At 39.3% G+C, this 24388-nt stretch overlaps 1 protein-coding gene across 2 annotated transcripts in view; it reads left to right on the top strand.

Moving 5' to 3' along the window:
* The window catches only part of GABRA3 (gamma-aminobutyric acid type A receptor subunit alpha3), a 508794-nt gene that overhangs the window by 392912 nt on the left and 91494 nt on the right, over positions 1–24388 (top strand). The window lies entirely within an intron of this gene.

Here is a 24388-nt window from a genome sequence, read left to right on the forward strand (position 1 = left end):
TCACCCCTCAACCACTTTTCTGTTATTCATCTCCCTGGGAGGGGGTTCTGGTTTGATCCTAGTGATTGATTCCCCATTCCCCACCATCCTACCCTAATCCACCTGGTATCTCTACTCTCATCGTTGGCCCTGAGGGGTCTATCTGTCCTGGATTCCCTGTGTTGCAAGCTCTTATGTTTAGCAGTGTTCATGCTCTGGTCTAATCTAATTTGTAAGGTAGAATTGAGGTCATGATAGTGGGGTAAAAGAAACACTAAAGAACTAGAAGAAAGTTGTGTGTTTTATCGGTGCTATACTGCACCCTGACTGGCTCATCTTTTCCCTGTGAGCCCTCTGTGAGGGAATGTCTAATTGTCTAAAGATTGGTATTGGGTCTTCACTCCATGCGCCCCCCCCCCCCATTCACCGTGAGTATGTTTTTGTTCTGGGTCTTAGAAGCCTGATCCCATCGACACCTCGTGGTCACACAGGCTGGTGTGCTTCTTCCATGTGGGCTTTGTTGCTTCTGAGTTAGATGACCACTTGTTTATCTTCAAGCCTTTAAGACACCAGATGCTATATCTTTTGATAGCTGGGCACCATCTGCTTTCTTCTCCACATTTGCTTATGCACCCATTTTGTCTTCAGTGTCAGGAAGGTGAGGCTCACTGAATGCCAGATTGTTAGAAGAAAGTGTTCTTGTGTTGAAGGAGTACTGAATCGAGGCCCAATATCCATCTGTAACCTTAATTCTTAACATATAGATATGAGTATATAGTTCTATTTCCTACTCATTATATATGTATTTACATATGTACATGCCTGTATTTAGGCCTCTATAAATGTCCTTTGCCCCCTGGTTCTTTCCTCTATTTGCTCTTACTTTCCTCTTGTCCCACCATCATGTTCAGACTTCATTCAGGTTTAGTAACTCCTCGCTGATATATTGCCCTTGATGAAGCCCCACTAGGCATCCTGCGACCTACCTTCCATTGATTTTAGTTCACTTGTTCCCTTGTCCCTGGGTTTGTTCTCTCCCCGCCCCCTTCCTTTATTCCACTTTCCCTTTTCCTGTATCCACCCAGAACCATTGGTCCCCTTATTTTCATCTCCGAATTATTTATCCCACCTATCTTATGTAGATACATATTCAGATACATTAGTAAGTGCAAAAACCTGGGAAAGCTGAATAAAAAAACAAAGTAAGTCAAAACCAAGAAAACAATAACAACAACAACAACAAAATCTTGTGTAAGTGAAGATCCAATTTTTCCAGCACTATTGTTGAAAAGTTTATCTTCTCCATGTAATGTGTTTTAATTTTTCACCAAAAATCAGGTGATTGGTTTTATTTTGGGTTTCTCTGTTCTGAATCATTGATCTACATACATATTGTTGTACCAATACCAATCTGTGCTGATTACAGTCGCTATTTAATAAGTATGTATTAGGTTTTGAATCAGAAAATGAGAGGCCTCCTACTTTAAAAAAAATAGTACTGTTTTGTGGCATTTCATTCCATATAAAGTTGGTCATTTGATTTTTCTTTGAAAAATCGTTCTGTGATTTGGATAGGAATTGCATTGTATTTTATACTGGTTTCAGTAATCTTCACTTTTTCACCATATTGAGTCTTCCTATCTATGAACATAGCACATTCTTCCACTTTTATTAGTGTCTTTTCATTTGTTATAGAGGTGTTTTTGTAGTTTAGTAGCTTTCTTTGTACAAATATTTTGCTTCTCTGGTAAGATTTATTCCTAAATATTTCATCCCCCTTTTTTTGGGGGGGGCGGTTATGGTAAATAGTCTAGTGTTTAAATTTCCCTTTTCAGAGTTCTGTATCTTAATATACACTAATCCTATTGATTTCTGTATGTTGATTTTATTGACTACCATATTGTCAAATTCTTCAATTAGTTCCAACCACTTAAAAAAAATCATTTTAGTCGGAGCTCTTACAGATATAACATTTTTAGGTCCAACCGATTTTGAAAAACAAGTCTTTGGGGTTTTCTATGCATCAAAGCCATATAATTTGCAAACAGAGAGTTTTACTTTGACAATCGGATGCCTTTGTTTTCTTTTTTATTTCTCTAGCTCTGGCTATGACTGCTATGACTATATTAAAAAAGAATAGTGATAAACAGCAACCTTATTTGGTTCCTATTTTATATATATATATTTTAATGTTTTGTTTAATTGTATTTTTAATCTTTGGTTTAATTGTATTAGCTGCATTTTCAAGTGTTTTGTTTAATTGTATTAGCTAGAATTTTATTGAAGATTTTTGCATTTAGGTTTCTAAGAGTTATTGTTCTACAGTTTCTATTTTGGCAATGTCTTTGCCTGGATTTGCTATCAAACTAATACTTGCTTCATAAAATGAATTTGGCAGTACATTGTGCCATCCATGCGTATATTCTGCAATAATTTGTTTAGCATTGGTATTAATGCTTCTCGGTGAAACCATCATCTCAAGGACGTTTTGTTTGGGGGAGTTTTTAAACGTCTTAATATATTTCTTCTTGACTTATAGGTCTGTTAAAGTTTTCTGTATTCATATGTGTTAACTTAGGTAGATAATAGAAGTTTGACCACATCTTCTAGGTTGTCAAGTTTACTGAGATACAGGTTTTCAAAATAGCATGTAATTTAAAATTTTCAATTGGTCTAATTATGTTGTCATCCATTTCATTTCTTATTTGTAATATTTGCTTAATCCTTTCCTTTGTTAAATATTTTCAGTGTTTATCAGTTTTGTTAAACTTTTAAAGAACTAACTTCTTGTCCTGTTGATTTTTTTCCCTGATACATTTATGCTTGCTCTAATCTTTATTATTTCTTTTCTTCTGATGATTAAAGGTGTATTTTGTTGCTTTTGTTCTAATCATGATAGGAGTTGGGTTAAATTGTTGATTTGAGTTCTTTCTTCTTTTTTGTTATGTGCATTTATGGCTATAAGTTGCACTCAAATGTTGCTTTTGCTTTGTTCCCAAAGTTATGATAGGTAACATTTTAATTTGTTTTGAGCAATTTTTTAAATTGCCCTCTTTTTAAAAAATTACCCAGTTGTTTTAAACATGTTGGTCAATTTACATGTAATTGATTTTTTTTCTCTTTGATCTTCCTGTGCTGATTTCTTCTATTATAGTATTTTGATATGAAAGATGGTCTATCGTATTTCCATGTTAGTAAATGTATTAATGCTTGATTAGTGGCCTAACTTATGATCTATTCTGGAATATATTAGATTTGTACTGGAAATTAATGTATGCTTTGTGCATGTTGAGTTTTGTTTATATATACAAGATCAAGTTCATTGTGTTGTTTATTTCTGCTTATATGCTTATTTGCTTTCCACTTGACTTTTCCTTGAGAATGGTATATGGAAGTCTCATAAGATTATTGATGTGTTGTCTATTTGTCTCTTCAGTTGGTAAGAGTTTGATTTCTACATTTTGAGGGTATACATTTTTATTATATGTGTTCTTGTTCAATTGTGGCCTTAATCATTATATAATGGCCTTTTTATCTCATGATAGCTTTTACTTTGACATCTAGTTTATCAGGAGTTAATATTCTTCCTCTTGCTCTTTTTGGAGTACTGTTAGCTTGATTCTCCACCCCACCCACATCTTTTGATTTTTTAAATCTGTTTGTTTCTTTGTGCCTAAGGTGTGTTTCTTAAAGCAGCATATTAATGGAACATGTTTTCTTATCCCTTCTGCTAGAATCTCAACTGATGAGTTTAATCCAATGTTGCTCTTGAAAGATATGATTTTATTGCTGAATTTATTTATTTATTTCCTTACTTATTTTAATCATTTTACTGGGGACTCTTACAGCTCTTATCACAATCCGTACATACATCCATAGAGTCAACCACATTTTTACATTCGTTGCCATCATCATTATATTGCTTTCTTTGTTCATTGTAATTTTCTGTGTTTGCATCATTTTGTTTGCAAGTTTTCTTGTAATTTTTTATTAGCTTATTTTGATTTTATTTTACAGTTTAGTAACTTTTTCGCTATGTGATCCTGTTGCAAATTTGCCACTTATTTTGAGATTAAAGGGAGCCCTGATAGCATAGTGGTTACACATTGGGCTGCTAATCACAAGGTCAAAAGTTAGAAATCTCCATCCACTCCAAGCAAGAAAAATGTAGTTTTCTATTACAGTAAAGAGTTATAATCTCAGAAAACCACAGGAACAGTTCTAACCCGTCCTATAGGGTCCCCATAAGTTGGAAATGATTTTATGGCAGTGATTGTGAGTATTTGTGTATGTATATATTTTTTAAATCATTTTATTGGGTGTTCCTACAACTCTTATCACAATCCATACATCCATCCATTGTGGGTCAAGCACATTTGTACATTTGTTGCCATCATCATTCTCAAAACATTTGATTTCTACTTGATTCCTTGGTATCAGCTCCTCATTTTCCCCTCCCTCCCTGCTCTCCCTCCCTCATGAACCCTTGGCAATTTATAAATTATTATTATTTTGTCATATCTTACACTGTCCAACGTCTCCATTCACTCACTTTTCTGTTGTCCATCCCCCAGGGAGGAGGTTATATGTAGATCTTTGTAATCGGTTCCCCTTTTCTACCCCACCTTCCCTGCACCCTCCCGGTATCGCCACTCTCACCATATCATTGTGAATGTGGGGAAGTGCAGATTGGGGACCCAAAGCCCATTTGTAGGCAATTGGACTTCCCCTTACAGAAGGGTCGTAGGGAGGAGATGAGCCAATCAGGGTGCAGTGTAGCAACAATGAAACATACATCTTTCCTCTATTTCTTAAATGCTACTCAACCCCCTCATCACCACCCCACTATCATGTTCCCAATTCTACCTTACAAATCCGGCTAGACCAGAGGATGTACACTGCTAAAGATAGGAACTGGAAACACAGGGAATCCAGGACAGATGAATGTATATGTTTTGAGATTAGTTCATTAAAAAAAATTTTTCTTTCCAAGTTTAATGCAGTTTGTTCTCTTGTGATTACTCAATTTCTTCTCCATTAAATTATTTTATATATACTCCAATCCCTCTAGTCTTGTTCTAGTTTTTTATTCACTTTATTGTCCACTTCATTGAATAATGTTATATCTGGTTTCCTATTTTGAATTTTGCAGCTTTGTTTAACTTTTTGTATTATTTGAGATGCTTAATTTCTCAATGAAGGTGATATATATGTTGGTTTTGGTTTGATGTCTGCAGCTGATCTTAATTCTTTTCAGAGAACGCCCTTTAGTATTTTTTTGGTAAGGATGTTTTTGTTTTTACAAATTCCTTTAGTTCTTCCTGGTATAGAAATGTCATTTTCGCCTCATATTTTAAGGGGAATTTTGTTGGATATAATGTTCTTGGTTTGTATTCCCCCCAAGGTCTTATATATATCATTCATTATTTTCTTGCATGCCAGGTTTCTATAGAGAAATCTAGCTTATTCTTATTGATTCGGTTTTATAGGTGATTTTTCCTTTTCCTTGAATTACTCTCAGTACTCTTTTCTTTGTTGTTAAAAAGTTTGACTATGTTGTGTCATGGTGAGTTTCTTTTGGGATCAATTCTATTTGGGATTCTCTAGAATATCTATTTTCTATTCTGTCATGATTTTAGAGACATCTTTGACTTTTTAAAATAGATGTTTCTGGGGAAATTTGGTCTGGAGATATTTATTTTTGAGATCACCAATTCATGCTTCCATAGCTTCAGTTATACTCTTTTGTTCTTTCAGAGTGTTATCTTGTTCTATTATCATAGTTTTTACCTTGTGGATTTCTATTTCAAGTTGTTGAATTATTTCTACTTTTTATTTTTTGGTCAGATTCAGAATGTGACAAAAGAAAATAAAAAGCTGAAGGAAACCTAAGAATCCTATGAGACACTACCAAAAAAAGTAACTTACACTTGATAAAACACCAGAAAGAAAGAAGCAAAAAATAACCACACAAAAATATAGTCCAGGAAATACTAGAAGAAATTTTCCCTAACATCATGACAGAGCATAAAATAGCCACTAAGGTTGCTAAAAGAACTCGACATAGAATTTACCCCCAAAGGAAATCACCATGATACATCACAGTCAAACTTTTCGACATCAAAGTAAAGAACCCAGATAGCAACTGAGTTGGGGAGAGGAGGAAAATCACCCATGAAGGTATTTCCATAAGAACAAGCTACACTTTTCCATAGAAACTATGCAATAAAGGAGGCAATGGAATGATATATACAAACCCTTGAATTAAAAAAAGAAATTCAACCTAGAATCTTATACGAGCAAAATTTTCCCTCATATTTGAGTCACAGTCAACTGATGGCAGTGAGTTTTAAAATTTTGGTTTGTCAGCTTGTTTTCATGAGTTTTTCTATCTTCTCTTCTGTGTGTGTGTGTGTGTGTGTGTGTGTATGTGTGTGTGTTTTCGGTAGCTCTGTTGACTTTTTCATGCATCCATTTAAAGAAGTTGACTATCAGTCTTTGGAATTCTCTCATGGGAAGCTCAAATGCCTTTCTTCATCTGGAAAATCTCTTGAGTCTCTGTGTCTGTGTAGATGCCACTTGTTTGTGACATCTTTTCTTATTTTCTTATTTGCGATGAAATTGCCTGTTCTTTTTTTCTGAGGCATGATCTTACGTTTATGTTTGTTACTGTTTGTTGATCAAGAGCCCTGTTGGCATTGCTATTATGCATTGGGTGGCTAACCACAAGGGCAGCAGTTCAAAATCCCCAGCAATTCCTTGGGAGAAAGATAAGGCTTTCTACTTCCATAAAGAGTCTCAGAAACCCACAGGGTCATTAAAATCAGAATTGACTTGATGGTAATGCGTTTGTTTATTTTGGTTAGTCAGGTGGTATTAGAATGAAATATTTTCTGCACAAGAAATAGTTACTAATTGTATATATAGTGTCAAAGAAACTCTGCTTGCCAGCATGATTACTTCTTTTCTGCAGCTCACTGCCGAAGTAGTACTCACTGTCCATTTAAATTTCTTCTCTCTGATAGGTAGCCGATGTATGGACTGAATCCTTTACAATACCAGGGCTTATGGGTAGTTAATGAACTTTAGACTCTCTTATGCTACTTACCCCACAAGGTTCAATAAACTTCACCCTCCCATCTCCCAGGTTAAATTATGTTTTCCCTTTCCCAGTGCAGATCCTCGCTGCCAACCCCCAGGAGTTTTGATGGAGTAGTGCCACTGTACTATGTGGGATTAGATCATTCTTGGGGTCTAGGGGAATATGTGGAGTGAGGGTCCAGCTTATCTCTTCTTCTTTCCCAATGCCATGGATGAAAGCACTGAGGGTGAGAGTAGTTGGCATAATCAATAATCTTTAGCCTTTTTGAGGTGTGTGTGTGTGTGTGTGTGTGTGTGAGCTTCCTCTCTCTCTGAATTGCCAAACTGTGTCTGAGTCAGAATTATGTTCTACTGGGGCTGTTCATAACTCAGTTCCTGAAGTCTTCTCTGGTTTTTGAGATATTTTCTTGGACAGAGTTCTTACAGTGTCTGACTGTGTGGCCCTGTTTTCCCCCGAATTGGATTTTTATTTTCTTAATGTGGAGGTGTAATCAATAAAACTGTAGGCTGGAGTCTTTTATCCCATCAGTAAGGGTTTAAAGTCATCTTCCCTCTCAGCAAGTAAGGTTGAATCATCTGCATATTACATGTTGTTAATGAATCAATCCTCAATCCTAATGCTGTGTTGCTCCTCAATTAGTCTGACTTCTATGATATTTTCTCAGCACACAGACTGAATATGTACATTGGAGGATACAACCCTAATGCACACCTTTCCTGATTTTAAACTATGAAATTTCCTTTTTGTTCAGTTCAAATGACTGTATCTTTGTCCATGTACAGGTTCTACATGAGCACAATTAAGTGTTCTGGAATTCCCACTTTCTCAATGTTACCCACAATTTGTTGTGATATACACAAAATGCTGACTTTGCAGTCAGTAGCTCAATAAATATTATTGCATCCACTTGTTAGATCCTCTCCACTGGAATTCCATGAACTCCTGGGGGCTGTTGTTTCCCCTTGTCATCCTTAGAGCTTGAACTTCAATACCATCAGTTCTTGATCATGTGCTACCTCTTGAAATGATTAAACATGGACCAATTCTTTTTGGTACGATAACTGGATATTCCTTCCACCTCATTGTGATTCTACCTGAGTGGTTCAGCATTTTGCCCATAGAACCTTACAGTATTGCAACTGGAGGCTTGAAGATTTTCTTCAGTTCTTCCCTTTTGGTTTTCTAACTCCTGATCTTTGCGCACTTCATTTCAATACATTGTCTTCTTGTCCTTTAAAAAAATACCCATTTATAAACTATCAAGGTCTGATGAGGGAGGGGGGAGCAGGGAGGGAGGGGAAAAATGAGGACCTAATGTCGGGGGTTTAAGTGAAGAGAAAATGTTTTGAGAAATGATGTACAAATGCGCTTTACACAATTGATGTGTGTATGGATTGGGATAACAGTTGTATGAGCCCCTAATAAAATGTTAAAAAATAAATAAATTAATTAAAAAAAAAATCGTCTGTTCAAGGCTATGGATGACAATGATAGCCCCAAATCCATTTGCAGAATCTTCAAGGGGATTAAGCCTCCATTGAATTCCTTTGGACAACTGACCAGGATGGAAATAGCCTTGTCACCAGAGTGCATCAGAAAGTGAATGATTGCAGATACAGTTAGGTTACATTTTAACATCTTAGCCATTGTTTTCCCTGTTAAAATTTGTTCTAGTTCATTATTTTTGATATTTTCATCTTTCTTTTGTATTGAGGTTTTTCCCTATTTTATTTTGTTATTTTTGTTTTGTTTTGTATGGTTGTCTTTATATAAAAGTTGTATGAGCCCCTAATAAAATGTTAAAAAAGAAAAAAGCAAAAAATAAAAATAAAAAAAAGTGAAGGGAAAAAATAAATAAAATATAGGATAGGTAAATCTATATAGAGACAGTGACTAGAACAAAAGTTTCTTTGGGCAGAAAGGAGGAGGCTTGGAGTAAATGGGAGCTAATAATTAGTACAAAAATGAAGATTATATTATAAAGTTGATTGTGATGATTGCATAACTCTTTAATATATTCAAACATTGAATGTTATGGTATCTGAATTCTATGTAAGTAAAACTGTTAAAGTATTCTGTTCCTGATTTTACTTTACCATTTCTTCCATTTTCTTTAGCTACTCAATGTTAAAGAGCAAGTCTGAGAATCTCTTATGAAATCCATTTTGATCTTTTCTTTCCTGTTTGATGCTCTTGGTGTCATCTCACAACTCACCTGCTCTTTGCTCATTAGGCTTCCATATGGAAAAGCTATTTTAATATAGTCTCTAAATTCCAATGAGATGTACTTAAGATCGTATTATGGCTCTTGTGGACTTCATTTTCTTCAGGTTCAACTTGGACTTGTATGTAATCAATTGGTGCTCTATTTAACAGCTGATCCCTTGGCCTTCTTCTAATAGAAGATATTGAGCTTTTCCATTGTCTTTTACCCACAAATGTAGTTGATTTGATTCCTGGTATTCCATCTGGCAAGGTCGATATGTAAAATCACAGTGTATGTTGTTTATATAAGATACTTTCTATGTGTAGATCACTGGCCTTTCAAAATCCTGTCATGGGTTTTCCAGCAGCATTTTATGTCTCTACAATTAGCTGACACTCTCTATCCTTTAATCTTCCTTTCTGTTCACGTATTAACCACTTACACCCTTCAGTAGTATCCTTTACTCCCTTCCAAATCTTTCAAAACTCTGTTTGGTTCCCTATCCCCAATGACATCTTCCCCTACAATTCCCTTCACACTTTACAACACATATGTATCAGCTTATATAGTCCTCTGAGGAAAGACTTGTGAGAGAGGTTCTGGGTTAGGCTGTCAGTGTTGTCAACTGAGAAGCCTGTTTTTGGGCACTAGGCCCCATTTATCGAGGCCATTTTCCATTCATTGGTGATGTAGTATGATGAGGGTGATGCAAAAGGTTGGGAGAAAAAGCTTAATCAGTCTGGAAAGTGGTCCATTACATATGTGTGCAGTAGGATGCTGGAGTGAAGATTCAAGGAATATGGTAGGGAACAGAAGAGCTGGTATAAGGTTGGCTCATGAGCCATCTCTAAGAATTGCATTCCTCCCGTCTTTCTCTGTTCTCCCTTACTGGTAAAGCAAAGAATGTGGGGGAGACTTGAGGCAGGATTACATTCCCAGTGGGCCACTAGATCAATAACTACTATCAGACATTTGATTGACTATGATTTAGAGAAGCAAAAGCTAATTTCTGCTCTGGAAAGCTGGCAGTTATTAGATGATCAAGACATTTCTGTTGAATGTGTAAGCCTTGTATTGAAAAGCATATATCAAAGAAAAGATGGTGAAAAAATTATTCATGTTCACTACTTAGATTTTGAAGCTATGCATAGTATTTTCTTTTTTTAAAGAAAAATTTTATTATAAATTGGGAGTTAATACATATATCATATCATTCCATAGTTCAATCACATTAAGCAATATTGTACAATTGCTACCACAATCAGTTTCCAAACTTTCTTTTTCTTCTTGGATTTCTTGACATCATCTCCCTCCCTACCCCACCCACCACAATCACTGTACCCATCTCCCCCAAACACCCCTCTCCCCAAAAACCCTTATTGTAATTGTTATCCCTATAAGGTCAACAATCTTGGATTTCATATACCGAAGAACAGTAAAACATATAACACAAGTATTAAATTTTTATTGATATAAAACTCACATATCATACAGTTCCATAATTAAGTCACTTTTAAAAAGAGTTGTATATACATCATCATACTCAGTTCCAGTGCTCCCTCCCCTCCCACATTCATTATAGTTACCCAGTTCCCCTCAGCCTCCTCACAAGGCCCCCAGTGAACCACTGCATCAGTTATTTTCTCTATGCATCCACTCCTTTTGTGCCTCTTCCCAATTTAAGCTCTGATAGTTTTTCCATCATCATATTGGGATTTTATTATTGTCATATTTGGATCACATAGTCTGGTGTTGTTCTTCGATGTGGACTTAGTTGATGCCGCACTTAGATGACTACTTGTTAGAATACAAGCCTTTAAGATCCCAGACACTATTCCAATTGCAAGTTGGGTACCATCTTCTTTCTTCATCACACTTTGCTGTAGTGCCCTTATCTTCAGTTATCTTTTCATGCAGGCGAGTATAGAACATGGCCAAGTTATAAAAGAACTAATGTTGGGTGTATAATTAAGTGGGAACACAGCATCCATCTGGCTGTCCATGGGTTATGAATGGCTCTGGTTTACTTTAGTGCTCATATTATCATTTTATGACAAAACAAAAGCAAACAAAACCAACATAAGAACAACAAACAAATACATATTTTCAGTTGCCTCATATGAATGTAAAAGTTGGACACTGAATTAAGAAGACCAAATAATCAATGTATTTGACTTATGGTGCTGAAGAAAAATATTGTAAGTACCATGGACTGCTAAAACGACACCTGATCTGTCTTGGACAAAGTACTACCAGAGTACTCTTTATAGGCAAGGATGGCAAGACTTTGATATATATACTTTGGACATTTTGTTGGGAGAAACCAGTCCCTGTAGGAAGGTTTCATGTTTGGTAACATAGAGGACTAGTGAAGGAGAGGAAGGCCCTCAAGGAGATGGACTGACACAGTGCTTGTAACAATAGGCTCAAGCATAGGAACAATTGTGAGCTGGCGCAGGACAGGGCAGTACTTGGTTCTGTTGTCCTTAAGGATGCTATGGGTTGGAACTGACTCAGTGGCATCTAACAACAACAAAAACCTAGATTTCTCTTGCATATCCATTTACAGTGTGCTAACAACTACTTATCGGGGGGCGGGAGGGGGCTTCTTTCTCCCTGTCAGCTATATGAAAACAGTTGCATGTGCAGTAGAATCTAGAGGTTGTGTAGCTCCATTGAATGGATTTGAGTAGGACAATATAAATATACAAGCAATGCTTTGGAAAGTTTGCTCTGAAGATCTATGCAGGGTGAACTGCAGAGGGAAAAGACGGACAGCTGAGAGTTAATCTTGGCATGTTGATGTACATGGATCTTTGATTGGTAGCAAGATTTAGGAAACAGTTGAGACCAAGCTAGTTCTCACGAGAGTCGTCATTAGGAGTATGTAACTTGTTGTGAAATCAGGCAAAAGGAAAGTGGAGGTCTGCACTTTGCCATTCATGTGGAATAAAAAGAAGGACACAGCAGTGTGATAGATTCCAGGAGCTCCTTGAGGGCAAATATCAAGTATCCATCGTTTAGTGGCTTCTTGGCACTTAGTAGAGTACTTGACACACAGTGTGAGCTCAAGGAGGGAACATGTTTGATGTTTGAGGGATAGAGGAGACAATTCCCTCTTATGACGCAACAAGGAACCTCTATGTCTAGATTATCCCCTCTCAACCAGCTGGCTAGTAATGCCACACCTTCAGATGCAAGAATCTGTTGCCAGTTAGCAATTTAACAAGTACTCCTTAAGAACCCAATTGTGTATTAGGGGCTCTCAGGACTCCTACTTCAAAGAGCTCAAAGGCATTGTAAGTGATAAACATTGTCAATAAACATTGCAGTTCTCTTTGTGTACTGCTGAGAATTCATGATGAATGTGGGTTTTTATGAGAAAATAACTGTAGTGACTCACTCACTCACTCTCACTCATTCCCCCTCAGTCATAAATACATGCAGATAATTGCACATGTGTTCAACAAATACTCACAGATGCAAATAGCTTACGTACTACCTCAGACCCTTTACGGACACATCCATGCCAAGAGCTGCCTGTATCCAAGAATGCCCAGAAGGACACCAGCTCCAGGTACTCAGGAGCTCCTCTGCTGGTTGTTCCACACATTTCCCACCACACAGACCTGCTCTATATCTTTTTTTCAGGTTTTTATTTTGTTCCACTTCTTTATTTTTCTTCCCTGTGATTGAACTAAGGCGGCAAAATGGCTTTTTTTTTTCTGACAGGATGGCAGATTTTGGTCAAATAAAGCTCCGGTTATTTTTAGCTGCACTTCAATCCTGTCACAAGGCAGAAGGATGATCACCATGGCTGGAAAACATATATCTATCTGGTGCTTTGTAAAACATCTTCATGTGTTACTTAGTAAACCCACTTCTCATTCATTGACATGGTTACTTTCCAAAGACCAGGCTATTATGCAACATGGGCATTTTGTGAGTCTGAGTCCTTCCTTCTCTTCATCACTTAGTGTTTCCTCCACTCTGGCTGCTCACTTTTTGTCAAGTGTCTCTGGCCTGTCTCAAGATGCACATGTCCTGGAGGGTCCCCTTTCCCCATCACCACTGCCACCGCCGCCACCATCACCAGCGTTCACAGGGGTGGGGTGATGGTCTGGTGTTGCTTTCCACCACTGCCACTTATTGCCAGCCTGGGTGTGCATCATACTCAGCCTCGCTTCACTCTGGTCCTTCAGCTCTTTTCCTTCTCCCCCCTCCCACGGACCTTCCTAGCACCTTTGGGGCCTCATTAAGCCTTCCACTGCCTGCCTGTGACCCCACTTCATCCTGACATAGCCTCCTGTTTTATGTGGCTTAACCAAGATGTCGAGGATGAACAGAAGAAGGCATCTGTGGCCAGTTGGCTGCAATCGCTTATGTGGCCCAGTCATAACTGGGATATTATATATATAATATATATTATTTGGGGTGGCCTATGGAGGATGACCTCAGCCTGTTGATGGCCCGACATGGGGCCCAAACCATCAAGGGTGCTGCCGGAGATTTTTGTTTTAAGGTCTCTTAAATGTGCAATGTTGGATAACAAGATAGTCCATCAGTAGGTGAACTGTGGAATTGGCCCCAGTGTCAGGGATAATTTGAGGCAAAGTATCAAGCGAACATTGTCTTTAACAACTAGTTGCAGCAAGAACCTAGGCTCGTCTCCTCCGAGACCACAAATTACTTGAAGAAAAGGATGAAAATCGGGGCTGACTCATTTGAAGTGAATCAGGGAGTTCTGGCCCGGAATACTTTCCTAAAGAAAGAAAGACAGGCTGTTGTTCACAAATCAGGGTATTGTGGGACTAGTTTGAATATTGAAAGAGTAGCACTTAGAACCCTTTGAACCCATTGTACTCCTTGGTACAACGCTGGTACTCAGAGACACCATTCTTGAGTTGGTGAACAGCTCCGTGAAATTTTGATACATGTTTTGCTCATCTCCAAGTCTTCAGTGCCTCTCTCAGAGGCAAATAGACAATTCCCAAAGGTTCATTACATGTAAGAATGAGATGGAATAAATTAAGTTTGGGAGACAATTATGACTGTGTACTGTGTGCCCTCCACTTTCCTGAAAGTTCCTCATAGGTAAGAAACATGTGAAATACATCTCTGTCTCCAGGGCCTGGCGGAGGCACTCTGATACTATTGAGATGACATGAAATGTCAGTAGCAAACCCTGAAGGCAGAGTGAAAGTAGCTCTCCTTAGGAGATACTTTGAATAGAAAGACTAATAGGTCAATGATTGGTGACTCTAAGGTTTGGTGCCTTATCCTCAATTAAACCTTTCCCTTCATACTTCGCTGCCATCATTACATAGCTCATGGGAAGAGAGTATCGTGAGAAGGAAGCTAAGTCAATCAGCTTGTTGTGCTCTTAGTGGCGTCTCCCTCCATGAGAACACAGAGCTGTGACAGTAGGAAATTCAGCCACTATGAAAATGGAACCATGCACAAGACCTCTTTAGAGTGTTGAAAAGCAGAGAGGTATGTTGAGGACTTAGAGGTGCCTAACCAAAGCTGTAAAATTTTCAATTGTCTCATATGCTTGTGAAAGTTTGACATTAAATACGGAAGACCAAAGAAGAATCAAAGCAGTTGAAGGGTTGGGTTCAAAAGTACCGTGGACTAGTCAAAGAACAAACAAATCTGTCTTGGAAGAAGTATAGCAAGACTGCTCCTTAGAAGCAAGGATGGTGAGACTTTGTCTTACACACTTTGGACAAATTGTCAGGAGAGAGGACTCCCCGGAGAAGGACATCACGCTTGGTAAAATGGAGGGACAGAGAAAAAGAGGAAGGAAGGCCCTCCACAAGATCGATGGACACAGTGGCTGCAACAATGGGTTGGGGCATAGGAGCAATGTTGAAAAATGGCTTAGAACTGGGCAGGATTTCATTCTGTTGTACATCGGGTCATTGTGGGTTGGAACTAACTATATGGCACCTAACAACAACAAACGAGATGTTTCTAAGGCAGAAGTCAGAGAAGTAAAGACACTTTGTGCAAAGTGCAAGAGGTAAGTTGGAAAGTAGTTGCAATGGGAATTTTACAAGCATCATGATGGAAAGGCTTGTGTTCATCTATCAGATCAGTGGGTGCCCACCTTCCTGATACGATCACTGAAAACAAAGGTGTGCATAAGCAAAGGTGGTGAAGAAAGCTGATGGTGCCTGGCTATCAAAAGATATAGCCTCTGGGATCTTAATGGCTGGAAGATAAACAAGCGGCCAACTAGCTCAGAAACAACAAAGCCCACATGGAAGAAGCACAGCAGTATGTGTAACCACGAGCTGTCGAAGGTATCGGGTGTCAGGCATCAAGGAACAAGAAATCATGTAATTGTAAAAGTGGGTGAGTGCAGAGTGGAGACTCAGAGTCCTTCGGTTGGCAACTGAACACGCCCCTGCTGAGGGGCTTTGGGGAGGAGACGAGCTAATCAGTGTGCAGGGTAGCAACGATGAAACATATAACTTTCCTCTAGTTCTTACATACTTCTCCCCCCCCAATATCATGATCCCAATTCTACCTTGCAAATCTGGCTAGACCAGAGGATGTACATTGGTACAGATATCAACTGGAAACACAGGGAATCCAGGACAGATGACTCCTTCAGGACCAGTTGTGAGAGGGGCGAGGCCTGGAAGGTGAAGGGAATGTGGGGTAGAAGGGGGGAACCAATTACAAGAATCTAAGTATAGCCTCCTCCCTGGGGGATGGACAGCAGAGAAGAGGGCGGAGGGAGACATCGGACAGTGTAACTTATGACAAAACTATAATAATTTATGTATTATGAAGAGTTGAGGGAGGAGGGGGAAGGGAGGGGGAAAATGAGCAAATGATATTGAGGGCTAAAGTAGAGGGCAAATGTTGTGAGATTGATGAGGGCAACAGGTGTACATATGTGCTTGACTCAATGGATGTATGTATGGACTGTGATAAGAATTGTACGAGCCCTCAGTAAAATAATTTATATATATATATAATTTTATTGGGGGCGCTTACAGCTCTTATCACAATCTATACATCCATCACTGGTGTCCAGCACATTTGGACATAGGTTGCTATCATCATTTTCAAAACATTTTCTTTCTACTTGAGCCCTTGGTATCAGCTCTTTTTTTCTGTCCCTCACCCTCCCTCCTTCATGAACCCTTGATAATTTATAATTTTTTCCATGTCTTACACCAACCGCTGTCTCCCTTCACCCACTTTTATGTTGTCCATCCCCCTGGCAGGTGGTTATATCTAGATCATTATTATCAGTTTCCCCTTTCTCCCCCCACCTTCCCCTTCCCCTCCTGGTATCACTACTCTCATATTGGTCCTGAGGGGGTTATCTGTCCTGGATTCCCTGTGTTGCAAGCTCTTCTCTGTACCAGTGTACATGCTCTGGTCTAGCCAGATTTGTAAGGTAGAATTGGGGTCATGATAGTGAGGGGGATGGGGGTGGGCGGAGAGGAAGCATTAAAACACTAGAGAAAAGCTTTATGCTCATTGCTACTATACTGCCCCCTGACTGGCTCGTCTCTTCCTTGTGACCTTTCTGTAAGGAGATATCCAATTGTCTACAAATGAGCTTTGGGTCTCCACTCAACACTAACCCTCATTCACATTAATAAGATATTTTTGTTCTGGGTATTTGATGCCTGATACCTGATCCCATTGACACCTCATGATCACACAGGCTGGTGTGCTTCTTCCATGTGCGCTTTGTTGCTTCTTAGCCAGATGGCCGCTTGTTTATCTTCAAGCCTTTAAGACCCCAGACACTAGATCTTTAGATAATGGGGCACCATCAGTTTTCTACACCACATTTGCTTATGTACCCATTTTGTCTTCAGCGATCGTGTCAGGAAGGTGAGCATCACAGAATGCAGGTTGATAGAACAAAGTGTTCTTTCATTGAGGGAGTACTTGAGTAGAGGTCCAATGTCCGTCTGCTGCCTTAATACTTAATATATAAATATATGTACATAGATATATTTCCCTATTGTTTTATATATATATATATATTTACATATGTAAATTCCTGTATTTAAACATCTATAAATGTCCTTTGCCTCCTAGTTCTTTCTTCTATTCCATTTTACTTTCCTCTTGTCTCACTATCATGTTCGGGCTTCATTTGGGTTTCAGTAATTCCTCTCGGCTACATTGCCCTTGATCAAGCCCCAGCAAGCATCCTATGCCCTCCTTGCCATCAATTTTAGGTCACTGTTGTTCCTTTGTCCCTAGGTTTGTTGCCACTCCCCTTCCTTTCCCCTGCCTCCCCTTTTCCCAGGTCCCCCGGAACCGTCAGTCCCATTGTTTTCTCCTCTGGATTGTCTTTCCTGCCTATCTTATCTAGAGAGACATGCAGAGACAACAATAAGCACAAAAACAAGACAGAGCAAAAAAAAATGTCAACAAAAAACAAAACAACAGCAAAACCAGCAACAAAAAAAGAAAAGCCTATAAATAGTTCCAGGTCTGTTTGCTGACCTTTAGGAGTGTTTTCTGGTGGAGTCTGATGAGGTGCCACGCCCCGGCCCCAAAGTCTATTTTTTGTAGTCCGAGGAGACTTCATTGCTCAGTTCCCCTTGCTGTTCTGTTGCAAAACCTTAGTGTTTTGCCCCAGTGTGGTGGGGTCAGATCAGGCACAATTCCTGCCCTGTGTCTCCAGTGTTGTCCCCGTCTCCAGTGTTGTCTCCGTAGCGCTATGGGTCAGTGAGGGATTTCGTGTCTCGTGGTGGGGCCAACCCTATGGTCCTTCTCTGTGCATTGGTTGATCTGAGCAGGAATATTGTCCTTGGTGTTTGGTGGGCCAGCATGTGTTAATCATTTTTTAACAAGTGGAGTTTAATATTTCCACAATACAGGGGTGCTCTCCTCAGCAGTACTGCCAAACTCATGACTATGGTCTTGCAGGAGAGAAACAAAACGTAGGGCAATATCCCTGTTTGAATGAACAGATATTTCATGATTTCCTATTGTCGGAAAGGCTAAAGCTCATGGAAATAGTAATGAGAGAACTGTAAAGGCTGTAAATGAAAAACACATTGCCATTTTTCTCCTACATCAGAGAAATCTATTCCTTACCATTTAGAAGTGACTTTTGGTAGGTGGAGATTCTCTTTGATCTCCCAAGACCTTTTGAATTAGAATGTAGATGGCTTGGGAATAACATGCTCTTCTTGTAAAAGACATCATGGACTGACAGGGGGTGACCTCTGACTTCCTCTGGCTACACAAATGGGAAGGACAATCACTATCATCAGCACGAGCTACGTAAGGCTGATTCCTCTGAGACTAGGGACATATCTGCCCTCACCCTTCCTACTTCCTTACCAATTCTGACATAAACTGTCCCTCTCACAGCACTCTCTATTTTCAGCTGGGTTCTGTCCTTCTTTGCAATGACAACACAGCTCACATATGGTTTTCAGAATTATGGGGAAGTTGACTGGTTACAATACAGGTGAGAAATGCACAGCAACAGTTGTTCAGGCAGGGCAATTTCTTCTCTCTGGCATTTGGCTTCTTGGCCTGGGCTCTTCCAATTTTGGAAAATTTTACAAAGCTCTTTTAAGGTTTCCAATAAACGCCCAAAGGGCATTCCATTCCACTGTAAACCTCAACCCGAAGGCACTCAGCTACAGCTCCATGGGTCAGCAAACCCAGCCCCGTCGTGCCCAGAGGCATCCTACTCCCCAAGCTAACCTCCTGCCCCAAAGCATTCAACTTTGCTTGCACTATGGACTGGCAAATGCACTGCTAACTCATGGTCCAGTTCCTGGTTCTGTTGTTACTGCTTCTTTGCCACTCCTCTTGTGCCAAAGCTGCCTCCTGGATCAAGGAGGTTCAATGTTCAGGTATTTTGGGGTCCAAAGGACATACTCCATTTCTGAGTCTTAACTCTTGCCAGTAGTAAAATCTCTCTAATCCTGCTTCTGAAATGGTTGATTTTATACTCAGCAGGATGTTGCTCACAATCCCCTGCTGCCACGCACAGCGGAATCATATAATCCAATCAGTATCTTTCTCCCACCCTCTTACCCAGATCGAACACAAAAAAGAAGGTGATTTTGTGGGAGTAACAAAAGCTTTTACTAGCAGTCCCATATTAAATAATTCACTTACAGAAGAAGTAGGGTGAACATGATGGTGGGGCAGAAGGAGGGTAAAAGGAAACAGAGGAATGGTCTAGGAAGCAAAGATGGATAGAGGTATAAGCATAGGTGTGTCCATATGTATATACATTAATCCATAAAAATAGAGGTATTGGCTATGTACATATATTTATATGGCAATACACCGAGGTAGTGTTTGGACTCCGTGCCCCTGCTCATACCCTCCCTCAATATAAGAACACTTTGTTCTAACAAAATGTCATTCTGTGATGCCCACCCTCCTGGTATAATCGCTGTAGACAAAATGGGTGCATAAGCAAATGTGCTAAAGAAGGCAGATGGTGCCTGGGTACTATAAGATATAGCATCTGGGGTCTCAAAGGCTTGAAGTGAAAAAAAGCGGCCATCCTGCAGAGAAACATGTAAGAAACCTGTGCAATCATGAGGTGTCATCAGGACCAGGTAATAGGCAACAGAAGGTCCTTAACAAACAAGCAAACAGAAACATAAGGTTGAGAAAGAGGTGGGTCGGAAAGAGACCCAAGGCCCTTCTGTAGACAATGGAACATCCTCCTCAGAGGGGTCACAAGGAAGGGATGAGAAAACCAGGGTGCAGTAAAGCATCGATGAAACACACAATATTCCTCTGGTTCCTTGAGGCTTCCTCACCTCCCACTATCATGATCCCAGTGCTGCCTTTCACTTCTGACTAGACTGGAGCATGTACACAGGTATAGATAAGAGATAGGAGCTCAAGAAACACGCAACCCAGGAGTAAGAATGGGAATAGCGATACCAGAAGGATAAGAAGAAGGGAGAGGAGGAAAGGGGAACTATCATAATGATCGACACACAACCACACCCACCCCTCCAGGGGGAAGAACAAAAACCATGGGGGAAGGGAGACAGTGGTCAGTATGAAATATGGAAAATAATAACAATTTATAATCTGTCAAGGCGTCATGAGGGTGGGGGGCAGAAAGGGGGCGGGAGACAGGAGCTGATACCAAGGGCTCAATAGAAAGCAGTTGTCTAGAAAAGAATGAGGGTAACATATGTATAAATATGCCAGATACAATTGATGTGTGGATTGTAATAAGAGTTGTAAGAGCCCCTGATAAAATGATCGTAAAAAAATAATAAAATAAAATAAATAATTCACTTGTTGCAGGAAGGTACAGTGATAACAGCAGAGAAAAACTTTAGATGTGCTCTTGGGACAAATCACCCGCTGACTCAGCTTCCATTCTAGTTTCCAAGAACCTAGACTCCAGACATCACTCCATCATCTCTTCTGTTCCTTGAAAGCACAAGAGGTGCATGGACCCATGATCCTGAGTTACGTATTCAACAAATATATAATTACAGATAATAATAAAATTAGTGAGAGACTAGAGAGGGCAAAGAGGAGTGACCTTAGAAAAGCCAGAGAGATAACAATTTGGCAGCCTAAAGTGCCAATTATAAGGATTCCCATCGACACAGCCCTTTTGCCAGAGATATTTTTATCTCTGTCGACAACAGCCAGGTAATGAGGCAAGAAAGTGATAGCACAGGTGAACTAACCACCTTGCTTAAAAAAACTAGATAAAAGGGAGGCTTTAAGAAGTGAAGACCCATAAAAGACAGCATAGTCATAATTATTTCTAACAGATTCAAATGACTTACATTCTGATCTGACAACTGCTATGAACATGAAGTAGCTGTCAAAATATTCTCAGACTTTATGGGGTAAAAAATACCGGTATTCATTAAAATGAAAGCACAGTAGTTCCTAGTGACAGTGGACTCGAAATTACTTGTTTACTCTCTGGCACAGAAAATAAAGTGGTTATGTCCATTTCAAGCCTTCTGTTACGGGAAGTTGGGAACACAGAATGGAGTGGAGCCTCTGCCTATTAGGAGAGCCTCTGAAGCTGTCAGTTTCCTTTTACTCCACCCACCCTCCCAAACCCACTGCCTTGTCCATGGAGCTCATTCTGATTCAGTAACCTACAGGACAGAACAGAACTGCTCCCTAGGGTGTCCGAGTCTATAGATCTTTGCAGAAGCTGACCGCCTCATTTTACTTCCAGGGAATGGCTGGGAGGTTCAAACAGCCATCCTTTTGGTTAGCAGCCTAATACTAAATCCACATCACTGCTAGGTCTATAAGATACTCTTTTTCCCAATTCAGTGTAGAGAGGGGTCCACGTCTGTGGTCACTTCCATAGGAATCTATGAACAGGGATCTCTTATGCTTCTTTCATGTAGGCACACCTAGAAGGATTATGGGTTTCCAAAAAAAATTGATGTCAAAGAGCAGAAGGCAGAGAAGAGGGCCAACGTAAGGGGAAAGGTGTTCTCCATACTGGGATAGTGGCAATGCCTTCCTAGTAATGTGGCTCTCATGTACTTGGGCTCCAGACCTTTTCAGGCTCTTAATGGGAACCCGAGCAGTATCAGAAAGTCGAATCTATCCTAGGTCTAACACCAAGCCAGAAATGCTTTTCCAAGAGCTAAGTGTCATCTTTGTCTGGTGTGGGAAATGCATTAAGTGCCTTTCCCAGGGGGCAGCCTAAGGCTTATTATCTGGAAGATTTGATTTAAATGCTTCACCAAACAACAGAATTCCTTTGTCAATCTGGAGGCAATCATCCTTGGAGAATAAAGAAGGGCTTAATTTGCAAGGAAGGAATTCATTTCAATTCTAGAATGATCAGGTCAAAATCAATTGTTTTCTGCCAAAGCGCACTGGATACTTATAAAGCAAATGATCACTATGTGATGTTCCCCATTAATTTTTCAAACATAATTTTATTAATATAAAATTCACACACAATACCCTTCCATAATCAAATTGCTTTAAAAGAGTTGTGTATACATCATCACAATCAATGTACTGCCCCCTCCCCATCCCGCATTCATTGTTTGTCCTCATTACTTTTTGCTATATAGAGAATAATATATTAAATTAGGTCCCCACCACTCACCTTTCAAAAATCTTTAAATTGCTGTAATTGCTTTCACATAGGGTCCTGTGTACCATACCCTGATCCCTTTCTCCTCTCTCCCTCTTACTGACTGGTTGCTCTCTAGTCAGTCTCAATTGACAGTGACACTGTGTTCAACAGAACAAAACACTGCCTAGTCCTGCACCATCCTTACTACTGTTGCTAAGTCTGAGCCCCTTGTAGCCACTGTGTCAATCCATGTTCTTCAGGCTTCCTCTTATTGCAGACCCTTTATGTATCAGTCATGGCATCCTTCTTCAGGGACTAGTTCCTCCTCATGACATGTTCAAAGTAACCAGTCATATCCAAATCTGTAGAGCTTGCATATTTTTAACTTTTACCTGATAGGCCTAGTTACTCTCATATCAATCTACAAATATATTAGCAGTACATGAGAAGTCCATTTTTCTATCCTTCCCAGCACGTTATATTGTCACACTTTGTTTTTGCCACTCTGATGTGTGTGAATTAGTATCTACTGTATATACTCGAGTATAAGCCGACCCAAATATCAGCCGAGGCACCTAATTTTACCACAAAAATTGCATAAAAATGTGCTGAGAAACTCGGCTTATACACGAGTATATACGGAAATTGTTTTTGTTTGGATTTTCCTGATTAACTGAAGTTAAGCATACTTTTATGTCTTTAGTGGCCAATCTGTGTGCTTTTACTATCACCTGAACTAGCAAACAGAAATCCCACACAGTTACTGTTCCCCATATTTCCACTTCTAAATCGAAGCTTCGTGTGTGTGTGTGTGTGTGTGTGTGTGTGTGTGTGTGTGTGTAATTAGTGGGCCTAGTCATTAGGTTTATTGTAGCTCCAAGAAAAGCAGGGTATTTGAATTTGTACTCCTAATTTGGGAAAGGAGAACTATAAATAATATGGAGATTTTTACACAATTTCATAGAAAGGCCAAATGACTGACAATAGGCAGCAATGAATATGACAGACATTGTCTATACATTCTCTCCCTAGTTTTCTAAGATGTTGGTGTGTGTGTGTGTGGTGTGTGTGTGTGTATGTATTCATGAATAGAGTTGAAATTTGACAACTGTCTGGCCCCCACTGAGATGACTACATGATTATTCTCTTTTCATCTGTTAGTGTGGCTAATTACACAAATAGATTTCCTAACTTTAGGCCATCTTACATTCCTGTGTACAATCCACCTTGATAATTATGTATTATTTTTACATATTTCTTGGCTGATTTTACGTGTATTTTATTCATGGCCTTGGCATCTAAGCTCATAGGTGTTCCTGAGCTCGACCACTGATGTGTGTGTGTGTGCATGCGCATACATTTTATTATTTTGGGTGACACTTTGCAGAGACAATTCGTTTTCCATAAAACAATTTTTACATATATATTTTTTTTCAGGACATGAGTTGTAATCCCTTCAACAGGAGGATGTCATTGATTTTTGTCCTTATCTTAATCATTTCGTTCTTTACTTTCTTGGGGTACTTTGTGTGGCACTTCTGGTTTCTTGAGATAGATTAGTTATTGCTTTTCCTTCTTGAGGCTATTTTGAAGGTTATCCTTAGGCTTCTTTAAAGCTATCAATTTCCTGCCAAGTACCACTTCAGGAACTCACTACAAGATTTCATATGTAAACATTTTCACTGTTGCTCTGTGCTAAGTATTTTCCAGTATATTTATGGTTTCTTGGAATTTGCAGTAACGAGTTTCAATTTCTAAAACTATACTTTTGGATATTTTTGCCCGTGTTTCCTGAGATTTGCTCTATGGCTTAAGCACTAGTCACTCTTGGGGGCCAATATTCTGATGGGTATTTTCCTAAGTGTGACATTGATAAGTCTGTGGGTATTGGTTAGCTCATGCTTGTCAATTTGTTATTCAGATCATCTAATCATACGTAAGTGTTTGTCTGATTGAGCTTTCACTTACTGAGTTTCTATGGGGTTCCCATGTTCTCCTTATGGTTCAGTTTTTGCTTTATGAATTTTGAGACCACGTTATT

This window comes from Echinops telfairi, unplaced genomic scaffold (assembly GCF_000313985.2).
Source record: "Echinops telfairi isolate 266 unplaced genomic scaffold, ASM31398v2 ScPeMD7_7472;HRSCAF=8510, whole genome shotgun sequence".
Classification (NCBI taxonomy): Eukaryota; Metazoa; Chordata; class Mammalia; order Afrosoricida; family Tenrecidae; genus Echinops; species Echinops telfairi.